Below are 24,035 nucleotides of genomic sequence, written 5' to 3'. Positions count from 1 at the left end.
ACCTATTGGCATGCACAGACCCGCACATCACTCCCCAGATATTCTCCGCTCCAGCCTCCACCACACTGACATCACTCAAGGCCCAAGACTCCCCAGCCACAGGAGCAGGACTCCCCTCTGAAGGAAGCTCACCCTCAACAAGCAGTGAAGGAATGAGGCACAGGCTTTGATAGTCCAGCTGGTATCTTTAAAGCTGGTCCCAAAATTTCAGTGTGCCAGCATGGCAAGGCCTCAGTGGTAATGAGACTTCAGGGTACCATGTCCTCCTGCTGCCACTGTGGACTCCTGCTTCTCACCAACACGGTGGCAATGGTGCAGTCTGCCACACGGCCAGATTATTAGCCCTGGGGAGTGGGGAGTGGCATTCCTCAGAGCTGAAGTCTAAGCAGCATCGCTGTGCTGCACAGACGGGTCCCAGCAGGGCTCTGGGGAGGTGGGCCTGAGACCTGCACCATTAAATCTAGAGCAGAGGGCAGTTTCAGGTTGATCTGTAAAAGAAAATCCAAACCCAGGCAGAGACTTCAGCCCCAACTGTCTCACCAGGGCTTTAGGAGCAGCCCCCACACCCCACTCCACACACCCTGCCCAGCCAGATGCCAGCTTCAGGGAGGACAGCTGCCCCAGTCCCCCAGAGAATGCTCTGCCAAGAGTCGGAACTCAGAGCATCCTCTGGGAGTGTGTTCCAGTTTCACAGATGATTTCAATCAGAAGGTTGAGCTAGAGACAGATAAGAAACAGTGTGACTCTGGGACTTAAGAAGGAGAGAATCACCCTCCAATCTCCTGGGTCCATCCAGGCCTCTCTGAGGGGGAGACATTTGGACAAAGACCAGTGACAAGGAGGCAACCTGCCACCTCCAGGCAGGGACACGAACAAGTGCAAGAGCCCTGAGGCAGGACCAGGAGTGTGTGTTTAAAGCACAGAAGGAAGATCCTGTGGCTGGAGTAGAATAAGGCAAGAAGGGTAGGATCGAAGAGGAGCGTCCAGACCACACACAGCCTTGGAGGCCATAGTCAGGAGGGCATATTTAATTTTAAATGAATCACAAGGTTTTGAGCAGATGAGCGATACACTCGTTGCCAAAAAGACAACTCGTGTTATGGTGGGAAAAGGGATCCTGAGTGGGAAACAGTGTGCGCAGGGTGACCAGTCTCAGGTGGGCAGTGACAGCAGCTTGGGGACCAGGGGAAGTGAAGAGTAGTGGGCATGGTAGGTATATGTTTGGAAAATAGGATACCTGGGTGTGCCAGGAAGCAGGAACTCTGCAGAGAAGGGAAGAGTCAAGGATAGTGCTTGGTCTGCCACAATAATGCCTTGTAAGGAAAACACCCCAAACTCAGGGGCTTGAAACAGTAAGCATTTCTTTAGTTCACAAGTCTGAGCTTGGCTGGGCAGTTTCTCCGGTCTTGACAGGGCTCGCTCACTTCTGGTCGGTTCGCAGTTGGCTAGGATTGGAGCAAATGGGCTACCTGGCTCTCATGGTCCAGCAGGCTAGTGGAAGCAGTGAGTCCAATCAAAAGTGTTGGCATGCCTCTGCTTCTGTCTTGTTTGTTAGCATCCTTGGTGAGAGCAGGTCACAGGGCAGATGGAGTCACAGCAGTAGCACTGCAAAGATACATGGCAACAGGTGAGGACTTAGGCCACCTGGTCTGCCATAGATGGTCCTGACACTTGGCTGGCATAACTGGATAGATGGAGCTGCCTTTTACTGACACAGGCTGACTGCAGGAGGAATGCACTGGAGATTTCAGGAACAGGGAATTCTGTTTGGCTTAAGGATATGTAGCACAGCTCAAGGCTCCCTAATGCCTTCAGTGAGGGCTGATGGGAGCTGCCCAGTGCCTGATGAATAATTCTTCTTTTCCCATTTTAAACAAAATTCACCAAGCTGGAGATCCATAGTTACAAGATCACAAAACCTCTTGGTGATGCCAAAGAGCCCGCTTCTGGGTGACAGTGTGGCAGCAGCTCCTGCCTGTTGCCAACCTGACACCGTCAGCTGAACAATCATGGATGTCAGACAGGCCTCCTCTATCCACTATGTCCACCATTCTGTCTCCACTGAAGAATGAACTGGTGCTTCCATCTATGCCTGGAGACTCTGACTTTATGCTAATCGTTGACTAAATATTTCTCTCCAGAGATTTATTACATTAATGAGCTCTGAAATTACTCTTAACAATTAAGTATATTGTTTTTAAGTTCCTCAGAAATCATCAAAACATGTTAGTTGTTTTTCAGGGAAACATAAATGAGGGGTAAGTTGGTACCCAGACAAACCCAGCTGCCAGCTCTCTTCCTGCCGGCTTTGAGCATCCCTGGCCCCCGGTTTCCAAGACAGATGTGTGCCTGCCCAGCTGCGAAAGGCTCCATATCCCCTAAGCAGTGGGACTTTCTTTCTGGAGAGAAGAGTGGACCCTGAGTCCTAGTGGTGGGGGCTTGTTCTGCAAACTGCCCCCACCCACATACAGGAAGCAGAACAAGCTGAAGGAAGGAAACTGAGGCACACAGAGGGGAAGGGACTTGCCCAGGTCAGCTGCAGGCTTGGGGGTTTTTCTCTCCAGACCCCCTCTCCACACAGAGATGCTATGCCATGCCATGGGCTTGGAGTTGTGTTCAACTAATGGGAGCTCCTGTAAGAGTCCAGAGGGAGGGAGGAGAGGGAGACGGGGATGTTCATTCTCCCAGCTCCTTCCTGGCAGGCATGCTGCCTGCTGGGGACCTTCTGCAGCCAGTCTTCTCTTTCTCTAGGCCCCAAGGTGCTCTGTCCCCCAACACCCAGGTCTGGGCTTCCCTACCCCACCCCATACCCATGGACTCCTAGCTCCATCTGCTGCTTTGTTAATGGTCCTTCATTAAACGTTTCTAAATTTGCACCCTTTGAATGTGCCATCTGTTTCCTGCTGGGCCCCAAACTCCCAACTCTGTACTCAAAACACTACACTACACTGCCTAGGTCCTGGGACCCAGAAAACAAGGCTTCTGATGGGGGAAAACAAAATCATCCGTACATTTTTCACTTTTGAGGCTAAAATGAAGACTGGAAACATCCTAATGTCCTGAGCCCTTTGGCTGGGCTTCGTTCAGCTTGCTGGTGGGTTGGGGGGAGGCCAGGGGAGCCCGTCATGAGCCCCAACATGGATCCTGCTGGCTCAAGGACAGGGCAGAGCCCTGGCTACTGAAATACACTTGAGGACAGACCCAGAACCTCCACTCAGCTCTGCTATAAGCCTTGCAGTCCAGGAAGAGTGCCGACAGTGTGCAGAGATGGTAGGGGGACACCTCAAACCCCAGATCAAAGGAACAATTCACCAGCAAGCCCTTCCTGGAACCCCACCAGCAGGAGGAGCCTCCACATCCCAAATTCAACTGAGTGTGACCCTCATCAATCCAGGATGGCCAGGGGGAGCTGGGCTCGGATGGAGAGAGGTTTTTCCCCTTCTCTCCCCCTGCAAATCCCAACACACAGCACTAGAGTGAAGGCCCTGCCCTGGAGTTCTCCAGGATGGCAGTGAGATCATAGGATGAGGAAGTTGAAGGGCAGTGTCTCCAACTAATCTCCTTGGATCTTTGCTTCCCTTTCTAACACCAACCACACCCTCCTTCAGGTGGACACGAAATGCCGTGTTGCTTGTCCTTTAGTTTCTAGCACCGTTAAGGCCCCAGGTAAAATCTCTTTTCCTCCATAGAGCTGGGCTACGGGAGCCCTAGCTGAGCATATCTGGACTTGCTAAGATGCCTCCTGACGTGCTGTCCCCCCAACGGAAGCTCTCTGAAGGAAGGGACTAAAGCTTCACATTCTCACATATGCCATCCCACCTCCCAACACTTGCAGGCCTGAAAAAAGCCCACTGCAGACATACTTGCTGGCCATTCCAAACAGCAGTCCAAACAAAGAAAATTGCAGTTTATTGCAGCTAGAAGGGACATCAGAGACCAACTGGGCCATTTTACAGATGGGTAAACTGACACACCCAGAGGAAGGACTTCAACAACAAGCCTGGGTGCAAAGCCAGGAGGTCTGACTCTCAGCCCAGGGCTCCCCACGTGGCTGAGGAACCACTAGCCTGTTTGCATCCACTTCCATGTCTAAACTGCCCCAGTTTGGGCCACTCAGGAATAGCCCTGTTTGGACCCCAAGGAGGGTCAGTGCCACCTGGCCCCTGAGAGCTCCAGGAAGGCCTCTCTAGCACTTGACACACAGCAGCACCAGGACTTCCGTTAATCACTTGTTGCCAATGTTGCTTCAAGGATTACAACTCAGGGCCAGTTGCAGTCCAGTATGCATGTCATTTAACTGCATTGGTAGGGTGGTAAATGTAAATGATGGCTCCCTTTAAAAAGTGTTCGTTAAAAAATAAAACCTCCCAGGAGCTTAATGTCAAATGTGTAGATTCCACCTCCTCCCACTCTCTACCAAGCCCTGTGCCAATAGAGTGTAATGGTTTTAATATCCCTATAGATTAACATAGAATAAAGCAATCACGTTAAAGTAGCATTGAACCACCCCAAAAGAAAAGGGGACAACTGGAGCTTGGTGGAGCGAATCCTGAGGGCAGGACCTCTGGTTACTAAAAGGTGTCCCTGAGTCCCAGATTTGGGAAGAGCTATTTGGGTGGCTACTGGGAGAGGGTTGTTTGCTAATTTGCAAAACGAGACCTTTATTTTCAGAGTATTGCAAAAACCAGCTCCATCAAGGAGGCTTTCTAGTGCCTGTTCAGAGAGGTACCCCTGGAAGCACAATGCAAATAGCTGCCTCCCAAACTGAACGACTCTGTAGAGCCATTAATATTCATCTTTAAGGCATCCAATGCAGCAAGGCCAGGAATACGTGCTATTGAGGAAAAGGGGGCTTTGTCCATCCTAAGGCTCAGTTTCAGCCCTCTACCCAGTTGCCCTATAGTTCAAGACTGTGAACAGCATCCATCCACCTCCCCCAAATCACCTTTCCTCCCCATGTCAGCCCAGGCGCACTTTCATAGAGAAGATCCTCCAGTGGAGCCAAACATCTCAAATGAAGCAGGACCAAGGATCAAAGTGGTCTTACCCACAAGACCAGAATTGGCTAGAGTGACATGTCCAATGGAGCCCTTGGCTAAAAGGAGCTCACTATGGCGCCACAGACAGACCCTTAGCCACAGCCAGGCTCATGGGCACCATGATACGACAGAAATAAAACTAAATTATATCACTTGTCATCATTAAGAAACATTTTCATCTCTGTTCTTCATTTGAAAAGCACTATATTTAATGAATGAGTACTGAGTCATGACACATAAATGACTAAAATATAGGAATTATACTGAGGTCAACTAACGTATTTTTAAACCATGAAATTAAGGGACCTATTCATGCCTGTCGACGGTGCCACTCTCAGCCATTATGAACCTCTGCAAGGCTGCCCCTGAGCACTGGGGAATGGCGGACAGTTCTATAAGAGGCAGACCAACCTTCCATGCACGCTCGCATGATCAAGATGAAATCTTGCCTAGCCATTGCCTACGTCCTAAACATCTGTGTAGAATGTGTTCATACCCAGTGAAAGCAGTGTTGGTCTCTTGGAAGGCACTCCTCATATCAAGGAGCATCTTGCAGATTTATCACTGACGGAAAGTTGGGTGTTGACCCTGTGACACTCCCAAAGTGTGCATCAGAACAGCTCTTTCTCAATGACATTCATCTCCTTTAGCTTCTCCAAGAAAATTTAGATCCCTCAAAGCCTGAACTCTGCAAAAGTTTGGGTAATAGATGGATGAGAGAAAATGCCAAGAACCATCAAGAATCTGAGATGAGAAATTGTGATGGGGAACCATCTTCCAAGGATTTGACCCTTGCTAGTTGAAGTAGGCATATTCTAATTTTAACACGCTGCATACACCTTCAATTTTTTGGTAAAATGATACTCTGAATTTCCTTTGGTGAAGGACTCCTCTCCATTCTCAGTCATGAATTTTGGGTGGGGTTGACCTCCTCAGGCAACCCCAAGGGTGGATGCTAATTGTCCTAAGTCAGTCAGTATATGCCTTTACCCTGAGCACAGGAATTGATGACCCAATTCTGGTTAAGAAGTGGAAGATTGTGTGTAGATACAAAGCCTGTAATGCCAAAAACATTTGCCTTCATGAAAAGAGGGCTTAGAGCTATTGCGAAGGGGAACTAATATTTTGTGGATGATGATGATAAAACCAATAGCAAGATGACCCTTGGTGATATCCTAGAATCTCCTGGATCAGACCCCACCTGAAGCAGAGATGACTTGGAACTTTTTGTTTACAAAGGTCAAAACATTTTCTTTCTTGTTCAATCCAGCAAGAGTTGGTTTATGACATGCAGGGTTTCCAGAACATGGAAAGTCCTTTCTAGAATCCTGTGTCCTAGAGTAGAGAAGCTTTATGACCCCTCCCTTCAACACAAAGATGATTAGACTCCAATGAAGTCTTCACAAAAGCTGATAACAACAGCAAAGGAAGGCAGCTTGTGTCAGTACCAAGGGCAGGGAACCCACAGCTTCCTGAGTCCCTGGGATCATGGCTGACAGCCATCCAGGCCAGCCAGCAGCCCCCTTCTCCACACTGTTGGTGGCTGACCTCTGTTCTTACTCATTAAATCCCAGGCCATCAAAGTCTTTAATATTTGGAAATTACCCCTACCTTGAATTGTCCAAGCCTGTCGATGTTTAACTGCCCCTGCCAATCAGGCTCACTAGCTTCTCTGCAATTCTTCTGGGGTGTGTGAGGCAGAAACATGTTTAAAATGCCCCCAGCCAAGTTCTCCAAAAAGAGATTACATAGCTCTCTCTGAATTTGATCACCATATCCTCTTCTGAGACTGCAGCTGGGTGGCAGGAAAGAGAGATCAAAGCAGGCTGTGCTGTTCATTCTGTCTTTCCAGCACTCAGATCAGGGTATAAACGTGGAATTCTAAGCTCTGCATGGGTGGAAAGAATCTTAAATGTCATCTACTCTGACCCCTGATTTAATGTTTATTTCCTCCCCAAACTTTCCTACAAGTGGTCACATAACCTGTGTTGAACACCTCTAGTGATGGAGACCTCACTCTGTCCTTCCCTTGGAGATAATACTATTCTTTTTTTTTTATGAATAAACAGTCAATTTTATTGGGCTCAGACCAGGAGTCCATGGATCTTGAGGACCACTGTGTATCTGTCAATTTTCTTCTCTACGTTCTTTTTGGCCTGTTTCTGCAGCTTCATGCGCTGTTTTTTCTTCCGATAATGGATCTTGGCCTTCTCCTTTCTCTTCTCCTCCAAGGTGTCTGTGACTGCTTGGTACTTCCAGCCAACCTCATGAGCCAGGTGCCCTAGGTAAGCAAACTTCCGTGTGGGCTTCAACCACACAACCTTGAGGGCAGCAGGAACTACCATTCACTTTTTCTTGTCATAGGGTGGTGGGATCCCATCAAACACCTTGAGGCGGTCCAGGGCAGCCTGGCCTCGCTTGGTCTTGTGGGGCAGCATGCCTCGCACAGTCCACCAAAGATGCGGCTGGGGGCTCGAAAGTGGTAGGGGCCTTGGGATGGGTTGGTGTTCATCCACTTGCGAAGAAAAGCCAGGTACTTCAACTATTCCGGTAGAAGTTGCCAGAAATATTGATGCCCTCACAGCACACGACAACCACCTTTCAGCCCAGCAGTACCTGCTTGGTCATGATGGCTGCCAGGCAGCCGAGGAGATAGCCTTGGCCATCGAGTACCAGGACCTGCCCCTCCGCCATCTTTGGCAGCCACCTGGAAAAAGCGATAATACTATTTTTGGTGAGTGCTGGAAGTCTTAAGTTTTCCCTTGTTCTGGACATAGATCTATATCTCTGAAGTTCCCACCTGCTCAGAATTCCCCTCCCCCTCTTCCAGTGGAAACTCTTCAAATATGGGAATCCAGAAATGCTGGTCTCCCTAGGTGCTCGTATGTCTGGGTTGAATGTTTCCTATTCATTTCTCACATCCCTGGTCCAATGTATCTAAACCTGTCCCAATATTTAACTACAATACTATCTAGTGTGTTCTGGTCAGCATGGTAGGATAGAGCTCCTTCCCATCATTGCCATTGTTCTTTATTCTACATTCCCATTAATGTGACCATTATCACATTGTGGTTGGAAAGACCTGTAAAGGGGTCAGCCCAATGAAACTGCTCCCCTCATTTCCAATAAAGGTAGCATACCCTGCTGATATGTTTCAAAATGCCATCAATGACAATCAAGCCCTGTTCTTTGTTTTATTCTACTTTTATAATGTACCTCACCCTCAGCCTCTTGGGCTGGTGAGAGAGCACCTTTCCTCCTCGGGCTAAGGTAAGAGAACACACCAGCATCTGAGTGGTGGAGGTGGAGGGAGCAGTTCTCAGCGCCGGAGATGAATGTGTAAGTAAAAGTGAAGGTTCCCAAATTGAAACTGATCTGTGTAGGCTGCCCATTGCTAATTGTCACCCAGCTACTTTGCTCCACTAGTCACGTGGTAGGTGACAGCCACAGACGTTGATGGATTTTGACCCTGACTACAAATCTGGTTTCTAAAAAAGAGAGGAGAGGGCGAATGAGGCAATGAAGTTGGCAGCCCAGCTTGAGGAGAAGGGAAGGGGAATATGGGTTGCCTCTGACAGCTCAAGCTCAGGAGGAGAATGAACAAAGAGAGCCTACTCCACCACCGTGCACAGCCAAGCCGGGCGGGACAGCTGGAAGAAATATCGCCCGGCCCAAATCCCTGGCCAGGATTGTGATACATGCCTGCATGTGGCTATCAATAACCCTGCATGATTAATGCTAATGATTTATGTTAATTTTGCCATAAGCTTTATTTGTGCCCAGTGTTGAACTTAAGGATGTCAAATCATTCCTTAGGAGGTTGTTAGAGATTTTTAAAAGCAAAGTCTAAAATATAACGCCTGACGTTCCATATATCATGGTCCCAGCCTCCCCAACATTCTCGGTGAGACAAGGGTAGCCATCCCCCATGTAATCGCTTCTCAGTCAGCAATAAGTCCTTGGAAAAGGTCTCTGCATCACAAGAAGGACAGCTCCACAGGGAGTGACAGGGCTTTAGGGCAGCTAAGAAGGCGAAGTCCATACCTGGCACCCCAGCTGCCATCAAGGGGCCACCATTCATCCTGGAGGCAGCGTGGGCAGTGATGTGCTCCCCTGGCCTCAGTCCAGGTGGCTGCAGAGCAGCAGCTCCACTTTCAGGGCCTCGATTCCCCATCTGTTAAATGGGGCCAGGAGAATGCTCAGCCCACTTCACAGGGTTCAAACATAGTATCACCATGGAATACTTGCTTCTCTCAAACACACAATGCACTGCTTTCTCTGAAGCAGCTCTGAGTTCCGGCTGCTTCCGCAGGACCCAGGCATGGGGGCTGGAGGTACAGAACACATCCGGCCCTTCAAGTGGTCACCTGCCTATCTTGATCCTGTCCACAGATCAGTAGCTGACCCAGGTGGCCCCTTTGGTACCCCCTCTGTTCACTCCCAGACGCTGGGGAACACACCTCTGTGTGGTCAGCCCTAGCTAAGGGGAACAAGAAGGGTGCGCAGAGGCAGGCCGAAACAGACCTCAAAGACAGACCAAACTGCAGAGCATAACACCTAGTGCTGTTCAACAGGGTGCCCATGGTGCACAGGACAAAAGGAGACCAGGTCAGTCGGATACAGTGCGAATAGAAAGAAGGTGCCACACCGCCATTACAGGGCCGCTGGACATGACAACCGTCCATCAGCACAGCTCGCTTAGGTCCCAATGTCTCTAACCTTGCATCACTGCCCTGTCTGTCTCTTTCTCCTCTTTGAAATCCTGTGTAAGACTGGCAACACTTTGCATCCCCCAGCGCCAGCCCCTGGAGTTCCCTGAAGGGCCCATCAACAGCTCAGGGGACCAGTACCTTCTTCCACTTGTAAACCAGTCACCCCGCCAGTGGCTGCTCTGCCTTCAAAAGAAAACCCTTCAAAATCTCCCCTATCAGAGCCCAGATCCAAGCCAGGACCCAGCTGAACCCCAAGCCATGGGGGAAATAATGCATGGGGGAGCTAAAGCCCAGATCCCTACCATCCTCCCCCCCTCCTTCTCTGGCTAGAAATTCATTATCTATAGCTTAAAAGCAACAATTCCTATATGGGTTTGTACCAAAAAGGAAATATTCTCTCTGCTCTCCTGGCTTCCTGTGATGGGGCTCCACTAAACCAGCTTGGTCGGGGCTGTATGGCGAATACCTGTCAAAATGTATGGACCACACCATTTATCAAATAATCTGCTCCAAGAACAGATAGGCACTATCAGCAATCTGGTATTGATCTGTACAGGCCCCTGCTATTGTTCATCCCTGCATCCCGAATGGCAGCAGGAATTAATGAAAGAAACAAAACAATGCATACCAATCATTCAGCCCCACAACCTAGTGTGCTGCTCTGGTTAAGTTGGGCCAAGTTTCCCCAGCTCACCAAAAGCTTACTTGGGAGAGGTGGGCCCAGTAGGTCAACCTGCCCACCCTCCAGTGGACCCTCTGGCTGCTGTCTCCCTGAGGCCCTTGAGTGTTGATGTTTCTGCACCTTTGATACGTAAGTGGACATGCTGATGGTAGCAGTCATGATGGTGGCAGGCATCCCACATGGAGGCACGAATGGCTCTCCCAAGGTCTGAGCAGGAACAGCCTTCGTGCTTGTGTTTAAGCTGCCCCTGTTGGTGACCTTCCCCTGCACGGAATCTGTTTGCCTTCCACTACCGCGGACATGTGCTGGGAAGGGACATGGCTGCAGACAACATTAGTAGGCCAGCAAGCGGAAGCTGGGCACCCTGGGGGAGAGGAAGCCAAGACCTGTAGAGACACTCTCCAGCCCCCATTTCTGGGCCTCCCACTAAACAGTAAGCCCCCGACACAGAGAGTCCTGCCTCACCATCACTGTGTCCACACCAAGCAGGAATCAAGGCTCTGCTTAAATGGCACCTCTGAAGCCTTCCCAAATCCCTCCAGCTGGAACTGATCTCTCCCTCCTCTGAGCATTCACCATACTCTTGGGCTATATCAGATAATAAATTTTGTGTCTCCTCCTGTAAGACTCAGAAGGAGTAAGGAGCCAGAAAAAAACAAGCACGTAATTTTGAGTCCTGCCCTCTGAGGGCAAGAACATAGATGCAGTCAAATTTGCAGCTCTACATATGGCCTCATGCTATTAACAATGGATGGATGATAGGGGGAATGTAGTAACCACAATGTTGTTCATGTGAAACCTGAGCATAAGATTATATATCAATGATACCTAAATAAATAAATAAATACAACAATGGATGGATGGACGGATGGATGGGTGGGTGGATGGATGGATGGATGGATGGAGGTGCATGGATGTGGGAGTGGGTGGACAGATGAGTGAATGGATGGATGGATGGATGGATGGATGGATGGATGGATGGGTAGTGGGTGAATGGATGAACACATGAATCTGAACCCAGTGGGGCAAGGACTCATGAGTATACAGGTACGCTGCAATGTGATGCACAGTGATGGCCTCCTGTGGTGGATAGCACATGGGTTTCACTTTTTCCTTCCCAAAGTGCAAGGTACTGTCTCATATTCTATGCATAGTGCTAGGGAGCTGTCTCACCCTGATGGAACAAGGGGAGACACCAAGGCTCAGAGAAGCTGGAGGACTTCCCCTGGGTCACACAGAGCCAGCCCTTAGACAGAAGACCTCCTGAAAGGAAAGAAACTTGCTCACTGTCTGGTCTAAACCAGACCCCTACCCACTACTCCCCAGTCAGAAGACCCTCTGGAGCTGTCAGGGCCAGGGTGCGACCCAGGCCCCACCCCAGACCAGCCAAGCCAGTGAGAGTCGCTGAGTTCCTACCACACCTGAGTGCACACAGTACTGCTCCCCTCGGATGGGCCCCTGCAGGACCACTCCAATTGTCTGTGTAGAGGCCCTGTGCATCCCCTATACTGTGGACAGGGAGGTTTCTCTCCACAGGACTTCTCCTCAGCTCAGAGGCTGCTTCAGCAGAAAAATCACCAAGAACAGAGCTTTCTGCTCAGCTCAAGGCTTTTCAAGAAAGGCAGCCCACCTCCGCCCAGGAGACGAAGCAGAAACAATAAGCGGCACTCACTAGGGCCTTCCTCACCTGCACAGGGCTTCTGGGGGCAAGAGAGAGCCCCAGTGTGGGAAAGCACGCACCGAGGGGTTGGGCCGGGCAGCTGGGCACACAACGTGAGATTCTCCAGGAGCAGATGGCAGATCTCCACCCATGCAGGGCCCTAGATGTGGGGGCCACGCGCCCTTCACCCCCGCCTGAGGCTCCCTGGGGCTCACCTGGGCATGGGGTCCTTCTCAAGGGCCACATCACCGCCTGCCCTGCAGTGAAGCAAGAGCAGCAAAGCAGCTTCTGTTTCTAAGCAAGGAGACAGGAGTGTGGATCACGAGAGTCTCTGGGTACTTGGATGGGAAGACAGGAAGGCAGAGAAAATCGGAGAGCCGCGTGAGAACAAAGAAAGCCCTGGTTCCTCAAGCATCTCGGAAAACAGTGGGGAGGAGTATGTCCTCTTCAGGAATGCCAGAAATGTGCACAATTTGGGGTGAGGGTCCCCAGGTCCCTCCTTCCTGAATTTCTAAATCTCCTGCCCAGGGCTCCTGCAGCGGGCAAAATATCGTCCTCTTGAGTTCCTGTGGGCAAATGTTGCCATAACCCAAGGTGGTGCCCACCCACAGTCCAAGGAAAGAGTTGTTTTGCAAAGGTTGGTCCTTCCCTGCACTCTGGGGGTCAGGCCCTGCCTCACTGACCCTGTCCTGTTATGGCAGAGTCGTGCCAGAGAGGAGGTTCAGAAGGCAGAGAGGGGGCCTTGTGAGAAGGGGTGCCATTCACAGGCCGGAGCAAGAAGGCTGAGTGGGAAGGAAAAGGATGACCATGTCCAAGGGTTCCCACCACAGTCCAAGAAGGCGTGAGTGGACAAGGCCCAGGCTTGAGCAGGCCTTGCAGCAGTATCGCCCCATGTCAGTTAGTGCTCCGAGCATGGTGGCTCTCACTGGGATGCCACACTGTAAGGCCACCTCTGGCTGCACTGGGAGCTGGATGGGAAAGCCAGGGCACAGCAGTGCTGCTCAGCGCTGCAGAGAGACCTTAGGCCAGGTCCCCATGCTGGCATCAGCTGCTGAGGGTTAACACCCACGCAGAACCCAGAGAGCAATCAGCACACCCTGTCTACGCAGCGACTTATGTCACCTTTGGAAGTAGAAGCCATGGAAATGGGTCAGGTCACCACAATCCAGGACTCCAGCAGGACTTGGTTGGGACAGAGCACACTGTGGGTTCAGCATCAGGCCCGTGACACAGACGGCCGCTCTGCTGCCCCCATTGCCCACTCATGCCTTGCCCAGCCCTTCCGGCATCCACATGTACCTCTAGAACAGCAGCCACTGTCCCTTGGAGCCTGACACCCCAACACTCCCAGCCAGTACACAGGCTCTTTCGCTGTAAGTTAACTCCGAGAAAGCTGACAGAGCAGCAAAATCGGACTTTGCGGCACCCAAGAGGTGGCGCTGGGCAGCCTTGAGATCGGCTTGGTGAGCCCAGGAGCGGCTGTGCCAGCAGACTGCAGTCATCTCTCTGTAGAAGGATATTGCTTTTAAAATAGGTCATGTTTGCTGCCAGCAGCCCTGTGAATCGCATGGGATGTTGCTCGATGGGTTCCTCTCAGGTCCTTGAATGTCAAGGTCTCCATCCTGCCCTCTTCTCTGTGGGCATACGTCACCTCTGACCTTGGAAATGAGCTGCCAGCTTGCTCAGCTTGCTTCCCCAGGAAGGGCTGATCTCTTTCACTCTCTTTCTTTCTAATACCAACAGCTCATCCATGTACACCACTCTAGAAAAGTTGCACCTTAAATCGGATATCTGCAGGTGCAGAGCCTGGTGGGAGCCACTGAACAAGAAGAAAATATAAAGCAAGCCCTGGTCCCTGCCCTTAAGGACCTCAGAATACAGTGAGTGAGGAGAGCCATGCTATCATATAGTCAAACAAGGACAGGAAGCTGAACCACAGGCCCCCACTCCCAACATCACCTCATCAGAAATGTCAGGGGTACACAGCATGGCAGGTGAGATCCCCCCCAATGCCTCCTTCTGAACTTCTAAGTATCTCCAGCTCTGTACTCACCCAGGCTCTGCTAGCCCCCTGGAGCCCTCTGCAACGCTGGGGTCTGGGAAGCCGCTGTTAAGCAGTGTTTGCACAGAGCTGGATTCTATAGATGGAGGAGCAGGAAGGCACCCAGGTGGACTGGCTCCTCCTTCCAGGTGGCACTGCTGCCATGGAAATGCCCCTTCCTCACCTGGGATATTTCATATGCTCAATCCAAGACAGTTCCAAGTCTATGTGAACACATTCAAGGCACGTTGCAGGAGATGGCAACCAGACAATTTTACCCCCTGAAGCCAAGAATGAGGCCACACAGCAACCCCAGGATGTAGGAGTCAGGGAGTGAAAGGCGGCAGCCAGCCCATGGCCCAGCTTAGTTTGGCACACACAAATTATTTTCCACTTTAATTAGCCAGTGTTTAAAATCCAGGAGGTTGTAATTTTTTAAAATACCGCTACCTCTTCTATGTATACAACAGAGGACTGACAATATGGGATCATAATCCCACCTGGCAGTGGGCTGGGACAGGGCAGGGTGTCTCTCTCCAGCCCGTTTCTCTGGCATCAGCTACCTAGCTGCCCCCTGCAGCATCTGATTTGTGACCCTGGGATAATGTCGGCTGCAGATCTGAGCAAGAGAAGGAGGATGGAGCATCACTGGGGTGATACTTGGCCATAGCAATCCCCACCCTAAGACAACATGACCTTGGAGAGCCAATTCCCTTAAAAATGAAGTCCTCCTGGGCCTCACCAGGTCACTCTGGAGCCAGTGTAACTTTGCTGATCAGGGGAGTAAAATTTTCAGAGAGGCAAGGTGTTTATGAGTCTGTTAGGGATGAGTCTAGCTTCCGGACTCACCCGGTCTTACCAGCAAGTAGGTCCTCAGCTGGTGGCTGTTCCCAGGAAGCAGGCCAGCTTGCTTTAAATGCAAGGAGGGGTTGTGATTGACTGCCAAGATCCAGTAAACAAAGAGGGTTAAAAAAATAAAGCTAGGCTTCCTGTCTGCCCTTTGCACACTAACAGCCGCTGTTTGCTGGGGCTTCCATGTGAATAACAGGGCCGTGCTGATTTCTATTACACAGAACATTAATAAGAGGAGGCGCTGACCCTCGATTGCCAAGAACCAGGTAAATGACGGGGAGGGAAAGGGGCCGAGAAATGGTAGGCATTTTACACCGCACTACTTGAAGGGGAATGCGTTGCCTATAAAGATGACGGGTGTTGTAGCGCTGAGGAAAAAAACATAATTTTTCATTGATGTACGGCAGCAGGGCTAGAAGGAACACAAATACTACAGTAGATCCATTAACTGGATGACAAGAAACAGTGTTCACATCCACTGACTAAACTGTTTTTGATTCTTTAGTACCAACATGCAGAATGATCCTTACATTATGTTGCCAGGGAAAAACCTTAAAATGCATTTATTTCATAATGTAACTTTCTTGTATTATCATAATAGAGCCATAACGGTTGTTGCAAACACTATGGGGTCTAAAAAACACCTAAGTAGAGTTATTAAGCTGGAAATTTTTTAAAAGGGGGAATTTGGAGTGTCTACAAGATTATAGCTGCCTGTGGGGGTGGGGAAAGTGGCCAGTGATGTCTTCCCCCGGCTGCTCCTTCTGGCATCTGAGCTCTGGATCCTAAGCACCACCTGTCACAGCCCAACAGGCCTGGGAAAGACGTGGGAGAGGTGCATGCAAGACGCAAAGTCATTCATCTCCAATTACTCTGGGAAAAGTGAGATTTACAGAGAAATACGACAGTTGCTTCTTCCCTCTTTAGCTCCAGCCCCTCCTGTCCCACCTGTCAGCCTTCCCTGCTGGCACATTTGCCCCATCTGTACAAAGGGAACAAAAGTGCCTATTTTGTGGGACATGACCAGCACAGAGCCTGGGTGTGTCCTGGGGATTTAATGGATGGTTATTAGAAGCACGACTGTTATTTGTCATTCCCACTAGTACCAGCAGGCTGAGAGCCCACACCAACTGAGCCCGTGGTGGTCAGGGTCTGAACAAGCCAGTCCCAGATGGGAACCTTGACTCTACTATACCCTCGGGCCCTCGAAAATGAAAGTTATCGTTGTCGCTATTACAACCAGTACACCTGTTCCAGACACTGTGCTCAGGTGTGAGAAGTGCCAGTCCCACCTGGAAGGAGCTCACCTGCAGCAGGTGCCAGCAATCGGGGATGGGGGCTGAAGCAGGAGCAGAAACTTAGTGTCCAAGGTAAAGGAGGAAAATGAGGGAATCCTCTCCAGGAGGCAGCACTACAAGACCCAGGACTAACAGACACAAAGCGTGGTAAAGGCATTGTGGCAGCATGAACAGGAGGACAGATTCAGATGCAGGCGGGGAGTGGGATTGCCCGGGGCAGCTGGAGCACCTCACATGTACAGAAAGCAGCAGGTCCCAAGCCAGAGAGAGGAAGGCTGCGTAGTGGCGAGAACCCGGTGCAAAGGCCGTGCTTCTGGTCACTCCAGGTTGCCTCCATGATGCACTGGGAATGGTGGGTGGGACCAGAAGGAAGGGACAGGTGGATTTGTCTTCTTCCTTGAAGGCCTGAGTGGTTGGCCTTTGCATGGGGAAGAGGAGCCAGTTTGCAGGAGGTAATGACGTCATGAAGACAGGTAATGAGACTGAGGATGATGGTAACACTGGTCCCACTGTTGGTCTCTCGACTGAATGAGTGAAAATACCATGGGATCTGTAACAGTGGCAGCATGGCATCCAGCTTTGGGCCAGGTAGGTATCAGGGTGCCCACGGTGTAGCCACGATCCCACTCAGCCCGCGCCACAGCTGGGGAAGGGAGTGTCATTCCCTAGGAAGCCAAGGTTCAGAGAGGGCAGATAAGTCATCCTACTAGCTGTTTAGTAGTGGAGCTTGGATTCAGAGCCGGACCTCACTGGCTCCAAAGATCATTCTCTTAACTGGGACCATTTCTTTTAATCTCAGCTTCTCTGTGGGCAACAAGGAAAGAGGTGACAGCCAGGGCAGGAGCTGTGAACGTCACAGTGCAGTGGGAGCTGTGAAGGTCACAGTGGGAGTGACATCCCCATAGACGGGCCATTTAGAAAAAATAAAATACATCTCTTCCCCAAAATGGCACCTAACACCAGCATTTAGGGGAAAAAAATCCGAGTCAGATTCAAGATTTAAATGTGGCAACATAAAACCAGAAAATGGCAGGTGAAAATTACATGAACGTTTTTAAAATAGGGTGGGAATGGATGTGCAAAATATCACCAGGTATGGCCAGACCTGCTCCCAGATTATCACTATTACCTGCCCCTCCCATTGGCTGAAAAAGCTCTGTCTTCAAGCCTGCTTTGTCAAGATGCAGATTCTCCCTGAGAGGGGGAAATGCCTTCTGCAGAAGTAGCTTATCAGCTTTCTTTCCTGTACAGCAGTAAGGAGAAGGGAGGAGTTTTGGGCAAATACATCTTGATTTGGGTTGTGGAAGGTATTGGGGTGGAGAAGTTATCCTCAGAATCTGGAGGAGGGAGAGGAGCCCATGTGACTGCCAGGTTGCAGGGGGTGGCATTTCCCCACAGCTGCCTACCTAGATTCTACACATCTTCGCTGAGATCCTACTGAGTACCTACAGGTGACACAAAGACAAGAATACAGATGTGTTACCTGCACAGGTTTTAGTGCCTAGGGGTGAAGGCAAGACACAGACAAGCTGGTTAGTCATGGAGACAGTCACGGAGTCAACCAAGTCCTAGCCAAGAAAGGGCCCTGGCACTCCAGGGTCAGGGTGCCTCTGAAGCCACTCTACCTGCTAACTTCCCTTTTTCACTGGTCTTCATAGAAGCTGACTATCCGAATTAATCTCCACATACAAATGTAATCAGGTCACCTAGCTGGGTGCAAGAGGACCTGGACAATGTAGGTAAAAATATCCATAATCCACTTAACTGCTGTAGTTCAGCTTTGTTGCTTAAACAACGTTCATAACTTGTGCAACCAGGTTTCAGTCCAAATCTCTATAGGCCACCTCTAAGAAGACACAGTCACCTCACCACCAGTACACGTTCCTGGAGCAAAAAACACCCATGCCCTGTTTTTGTTTTCCTTTTTTTTTAGTTTTCCAATAAACATGATTTGCACTAATGTGATGTTTGCACAAACTATATATATACAACTAACATTACACTGTTTCTTGGTGCCATTTCCATGAATAATTCAACATAAGAGGTACACCTTGGAAAAGAATCACACACGATCCACTGTGAGGAGCCGAGCGAAGTTGGAGGGTCAGCTGTCTGACTTCATGTTATCTGTCCAGAAGCAGCTGTAAATTCATTGCAAAAAGCAAGATTCTGGTTCCCAGGAGCAGAAGGGTCACCAGAAGCAAGTCAGGAGGATGTGGCTTCATTTAATTGAGAACTAAGTATCTTTGAGATTGTTTTCTCTCCCCAAAGGAAGGCCGTTTTGCCACATAAACATGTCAGTGCCTCCTGGTGGTCTGTCCCCTGATTAAGCCCAGATTGCCCCTCTGCATTAGAGGTACCTCTTCGGTATTACAAGGACACACCTTCCAAGCCAGTATTTGGATTTCCAACACCATTCCCCACACCCTCCAGCCTGTCTCGCCTCCTTCTCCCCCTCAGTCAGGTACTCAGAGGCCCCCACTCATTAGCCACAGAGTCACAGAGACTCATGAGGTATTAAGATGGCAATATCATCTTATTGGCTATTAACACAAATGTGCCAATAAACATAGTGCATAAAAATTATACATATTCCCTTGGAGTCCATAATCCCAAACTGATATGGCATAATGCAAAACACACTTCCCCAAAAGTAGTGCTTAAAGTCATGATGTACAAATTGAATTTTAAATAAATTTCCTGAAACATCACCAGTCGTTCTAGCCACATTAGCTACACACATTTGCTAAAAATAAAACGCAGAGTGGCCATGCCCACCCCAACCTCGAAGGGATGGGACCCATGAGCACTTTTTTGCCTCGTTCATTGTTTCAGAGATGGGCTCACTACATGCACATTGGGTGCCATTGTTAAAACAACCCAATACATTCCCCTCAAGGGTTTCCCCAATTATCAGTAATCATCAAGTACCAAAGAGTCAGCTTGTCTTCACCTCACTCTCTATCAAGGAGGGAGATGTTAATTGCATTATCGGCTTGTCAACACCCTCTGAAATGCTGTAGTGATCATTAGCAGCCTATCGCAGAGCCAAAAATGGCCCAAATTCGGAACCAGCCAGTGAAGTACTTCCCAATTCCACTTTTGTGCAAATGCTAAAGATACAGGGCAGCCACCATGGGAAAGGGGGCCCTGAAATGCTTAAAACCAGACCTGCCCCCAAAAATGGCGGGGGTGGGGAGGCAACATTCCTATAAAATATCCCTGTGGTTGGGCTCTGGGATCCAACATTCTCCCACACCTGCATGCGCACAGGCAACCCAGGGACAGACTAGAAGTTCCCCCAAGCCTTGCCACAGGTTTTTCTCCCAGCCCTCTGCCTCCCGACCAAGCTGATAGTCCAATGGAGAAAATCCAAGCGCAGCCACATTGTCTTGTTTGATGAAGGACCACTCCATAAAGGCTGTCGGCGCACCTCCTTTCTTAGATAAACAGGTGCTGTGGTCAGTCACAAGTTATTTTTAGCAGAGACCAAGACCAAAAATCCTTCACCCTTGCTTACTCAACCTATTTTCTTAAATGCACAAGTGGTATTGTGGTTTTCCAAACAGTTTTCTTCACATGACTCACCCTACAAGATTCCTTTGGGTGCACGTAAGACTCTACTATCAAAATACCCAACTCTTCAAAGTGTGGCTCAAACCCCAGTTCTCTAGATCTCCTTTCCCAGCCCCGTCAGAAGAGAAATTAACTGTTGAATAGTTGATCTCTTTATGCTGTAAAGAGCTTTTCCAAAGACTCATTCCTCAAGGAAAAAAAAATGGACAAATGATCAAATAATTCACAGGAAATGGACTACACATATGCAGTAGATATATGAAAATTTATTCAACCTCAATCATAAAAGAAATTCCTATTTTAAATATTTTTATCTATCAAACAGACAGCTTTGTAAAGACTACCTCCCATTCGGAAATCGATGCTGTTACTCTCCCACTAGGCTCCCATGGCCAACCATCCCTGAGCACAAATTTTTCAAAATAAAGGGGTCTCACTATAGAAGACTTCTAGGAATTCGCTATAAAATAAAACTAGCAGTTTGGATTAGTAGTAATTATTGTTATTATTAATGATTATTGTTAAAGGGTATTTGTCACAGTTTCACTGGTAATGCCAAAAACTTAGAAACAGCTCAGTACTTACCAGGAAGGAAATGGTTAGGTGATACGGTATATCCACAAAATGCAATTTTATGAATTCTTAAAATTTTCTTAAAAGTTTGTGAAAACTATTAAAGACATGGGAAATGTTTACAATATGTTAAGGGGGGAAAGCAGGACATAAAAACTATATGTATAGTAGAATTCCAATTTTGAAAAAAATAATAATACATCTAAATGCCCATGGGCCTGTAAAGAAATGCATAAAAAATTTAACAATGTTTATCTCTGGGTAGTGGGATTACAGGCAGTTTTTATTTTCTTCCTGAAACTTCCCTGTGTCTTCAAGTACTCAGAAACACTTTTGTATCACTCCTGTATTCAGAAAGCAATGTTTGCTTTTGTTCTTTACATGCACCGCACTGAACCCCCACAGCACTTGCTGTCAGAATGACTTACAGCAAACTGCATGTTACCCCACCTCCCAGTGGACTCATTCTGGCTGCTTCTCCAGGCTGAGCCGCCCTCAGGCCAGGAATTGGGCTTCCTCCTCCCTTGCTCTTCACCCAAGGTCTATGAGCTCAGTTCCTTAGTTTTGTTATTTGCCCTCAGTTACCCCCAATCTGACCACTTAGTTCATATCAACAAATCCTAGATAAGACACTCTGTTTCCCTGGGGCAGGCACCCAACACTCACAGAGTCCATGAGAAAAGGGTTAGCTTCCGCTGAGCTGTCCTCGCCCTCCTGGGGTGTCCCATGGAGCGCAGTGGCCTTGTCTGGCACCCTTTGAACCACATTTAACTATGGGCTTCAAGACTGGCACTCCTACTGGAAGCACCTGCTCGGTGATCTGCTCGTGGCAGGAATGAGAACTGGAAGGAAGAGACAGAGAAGGGGGACAGACGGAAGTAAGAGGTGCACAAAGTTCTTGTTGGTGTGCTAGAAAATTAGCTACATACGATTCAATTTGTGTACATGTGTAATTTACAGGACTCTTGATAGGCACTTATCATAAGACCAAATGGGATGATGCTGCTGGCCGCTGTCCCATCTGTGAGCGTCTACCTTGGGTGTCCTGGAGAAGGAAGTCGATGTCCTTCGGTTGGAGTGTGAACTCTTCTGAGGCCCTTGTTCGCATCCTGATCCCGTCACCAAAGCAACTGTGATTCTAGGGAGGGACAGAGATACAGCGATTTGTTCCAACACTAGAGTAAAACGGGCTGCTTTGGACTTTGGGTCATCTTTAATGCTGCACCTTCCCATCAGGCATGCAAGGGAATTGTGGCTTTTTGCTATTTTTACCTTGCAGAGCACATTGGCTTTGGCCCTATTCCTGAGCGCCATGAGAATGTGCCGTATCATTCTGTCTTAAAATGTGTACTTCATCCTGCCAGGTGCCTGGAAAGACTCTCAGAGCTCTGCATGTTATGCCCCTCACCTGCTGGGATCACTCTCCTTGGCATTTTGCAGGCAAAGAGAGGGTGAGTGATTGACCTGGCCAGGCTCTGTACCTCTCTGGGAGCTCCTGGTGACTAAAACCATGATTTTAATAGTCCTTTGGGAGAGAGTAATTGGGTGCTCAGAGGGTTTATGATGTAACATGCACATATGGTCTCGCATAAGTGGGTGGTAAGGCTATTGCTTCTTTCCCTTCTACAGTCTTCCATCTCAGACCAATGCTGGCCATGGTGGCAAGCCCCTCCTGCTGTTTGGTGCAGAGCTGTGTTGCCATTTAGCACCACTGGCCTTCCATTGGTGGCCAGGGGAGGAGGTAGGGAGGTGAGTTCCACTCGATGGCCTCCCCCAGCCCTAGAGGCACACAGACAGCAGGTACGTGAGGACAGGCTAGGAGGCAGCAGGTCACTTCCAATATCTTACAGTAACAACGCAATTCTGCATTACCCAGGCCAATATCAGACTCATCCCTACAAACCCTTCTGGCCAGAGGGAGCTCAGCCTGGGATGCAGCTACAAGCATCCCAGGTGAGATGGAAACAGCTTTTTGCCTCATCCCAGCAGTTTCTGACACGCTACTACCATCTTTCAATTTTTTCCACCAACAGGGTCAGGCTGTCCAGCAGCCTCCACTGCAGTTAGCCTGACACTAAGGCAAAACAAATTAAGTGAGGCAGGGAGGCCAGGTGGTTGATCATTCCATTATGTCCCCTCTGCTCTCTTCCCACATGTGACTCCCACCATCACTTTCAGGAGGTGAGGCATCTATTGAATCATCACTTAATCTCCACGCAGTGCCATGTGGAGGGACAAGGGGAGAGTGGGCCCATTATCCCTGACCCCTCTGTTTGCTGAGGTCCTCCCTGGAGAAGGCCTGGAGGTGGGGGTGAGTTGTGAGGAACCCTGACCCCGTTTCAGGTAAGCTTCTAATTTATGGTTCATTGTGCTTTCTAACGAATAATTTTATATAATAATTCCCCCCCTAAGCACCAAACCTTCTTCTTAGGAATGCAATTAAGGGAAAAATTAGCAATAAATTGTTTTCAGTACTTAACCCAGCTCCAAATTTATGGTTGCTGGAATTTATTGTTTCAGAGGCCTGAAAAATGGCAATTAATTTTATCCCATTTCCTGTCATTCACCCTCAAAACTGAAATGTAAATAAAGAGCCGTTCATGGATTGGGTTTTTCTGTTCATGGCAAACCTCAAAACGGAGCCCCTCCAGCCAGTCACCACTGACGTTCCTGAGCCTTAGACATAGAGAGGGGAATGCACCTTATCTGCAGACGCCTCCTTTTCTTCTGCCACTGCTGCGTTGGCATGTGGCTCCATGAGCTGGCTCCAGGGCGGAGATGTGCTTCCCAGAGTGAGTGTAAATGAGAAAACACTAAGTTAGGGCTTGACGGCCAGTGCTGGATGTATCCGTTTGCCCTATAAATAAGCACTGATCACCTCCATTTTATTGAACTCATTTTCCAGGCAAGCAAAGACCACAAGATTCTTCTGCACATTTTCTCTTTACACCCTCTAGTACTGCTGCTAGTGTCAACTCCGACAGATTTATTGCCCATTCATTCATGGGAACAAAAACCCTGCCACAGCTGGTCATGGGACACGCAATAGCAGTTAGTTCAAAAGATAACAGCTGCAATACCTCACCTCTCCACTCAGCACTACAGAGCCAGCACTACTTTGGAGGTAATAAATGCTTCTTGCTGTGTGCTTTGAGTCATAATCCAGAAATAACTGTGGTTGGCCTCTCACCCCAGCCCCGCCTCCCAGGGATCTGTACCCTCTGCCCAGGCCTTATTAACTCCAGCCTGCCGGACAAGAGGCCAGTGGAGGGGCAAAGTCCGCCCCACATGGAACCAAAGACCCAGCCCCTTCTTCTTCCAGTTCACAGGTGGGCTGTGCGGCTCATTTGCTGAGCCCTTGCAACTCAAGCAATTATGCTCAGTCAAAAAACCTGACTTCCTCTCTCATGGTAAGAGGCAATGAGCACATGCATTCATTCCAGACTGGCAGATGACACTCAGTCAGCCCCTGTTGGTCACACATTTCCTCCTAGCAATAAACAAGCCCTGACTCTGGGCCCACACTTTCTTAGCAGACATACAGCAGCCAAATTTGCTCCTGAATGGAGTCTGTGAGCCTGGTGGAAAAATCAAAGGAGAGT

The 24,035-nt window shown here is 49.1% G+C and overlaps 1 long non-coding RNA gene and 1 pseudogene across 1 annotated transcript; both read right to left on the bottom strand.

Moving 5' to 3' along the window:
• Window positions 1-1,032: 1,032 nt before the first annotated feature.
• LOC140847093 (uncharacterized) lies at window positions 1,033-21,640 on the bottom strand. The gene is made up of 3 exons (XR_012126746.1): window positions 21,469-21,640; window positions 21,100-21,275; window positions 1,033-1,605 (listed from the first exon to the last, which is right to left on the bottom strand). It is a non-coding gene; the product is annotated as an uncharacterized lncRNA (long non-coding RNA).
• LOC108383590 (large ribosomal subunit protein uL13-like) lies at window positions 7,124-7,733 on the bottom strand (annotated as a pseudogene).
• Window positions 21,641-24,035: the final 2,395 nt, after the last annotated feature.

Source organism: Manis javanica, chromosome 17 (genome assembly GCF_040802235.1).
Source record: "Manis javanica isolate MJ-LG chromosome 17, MJ_LKY, whole genome shotgun sequence".
Lineage (NCBI taxonomy): Eukaryota > Metazoa > Chordata > Mammalia > Pholidota > Manidae > Manis > Manis javanica.
This window is presented reverse-complemented; position numbering and strand designations above follow the sequence as displayed.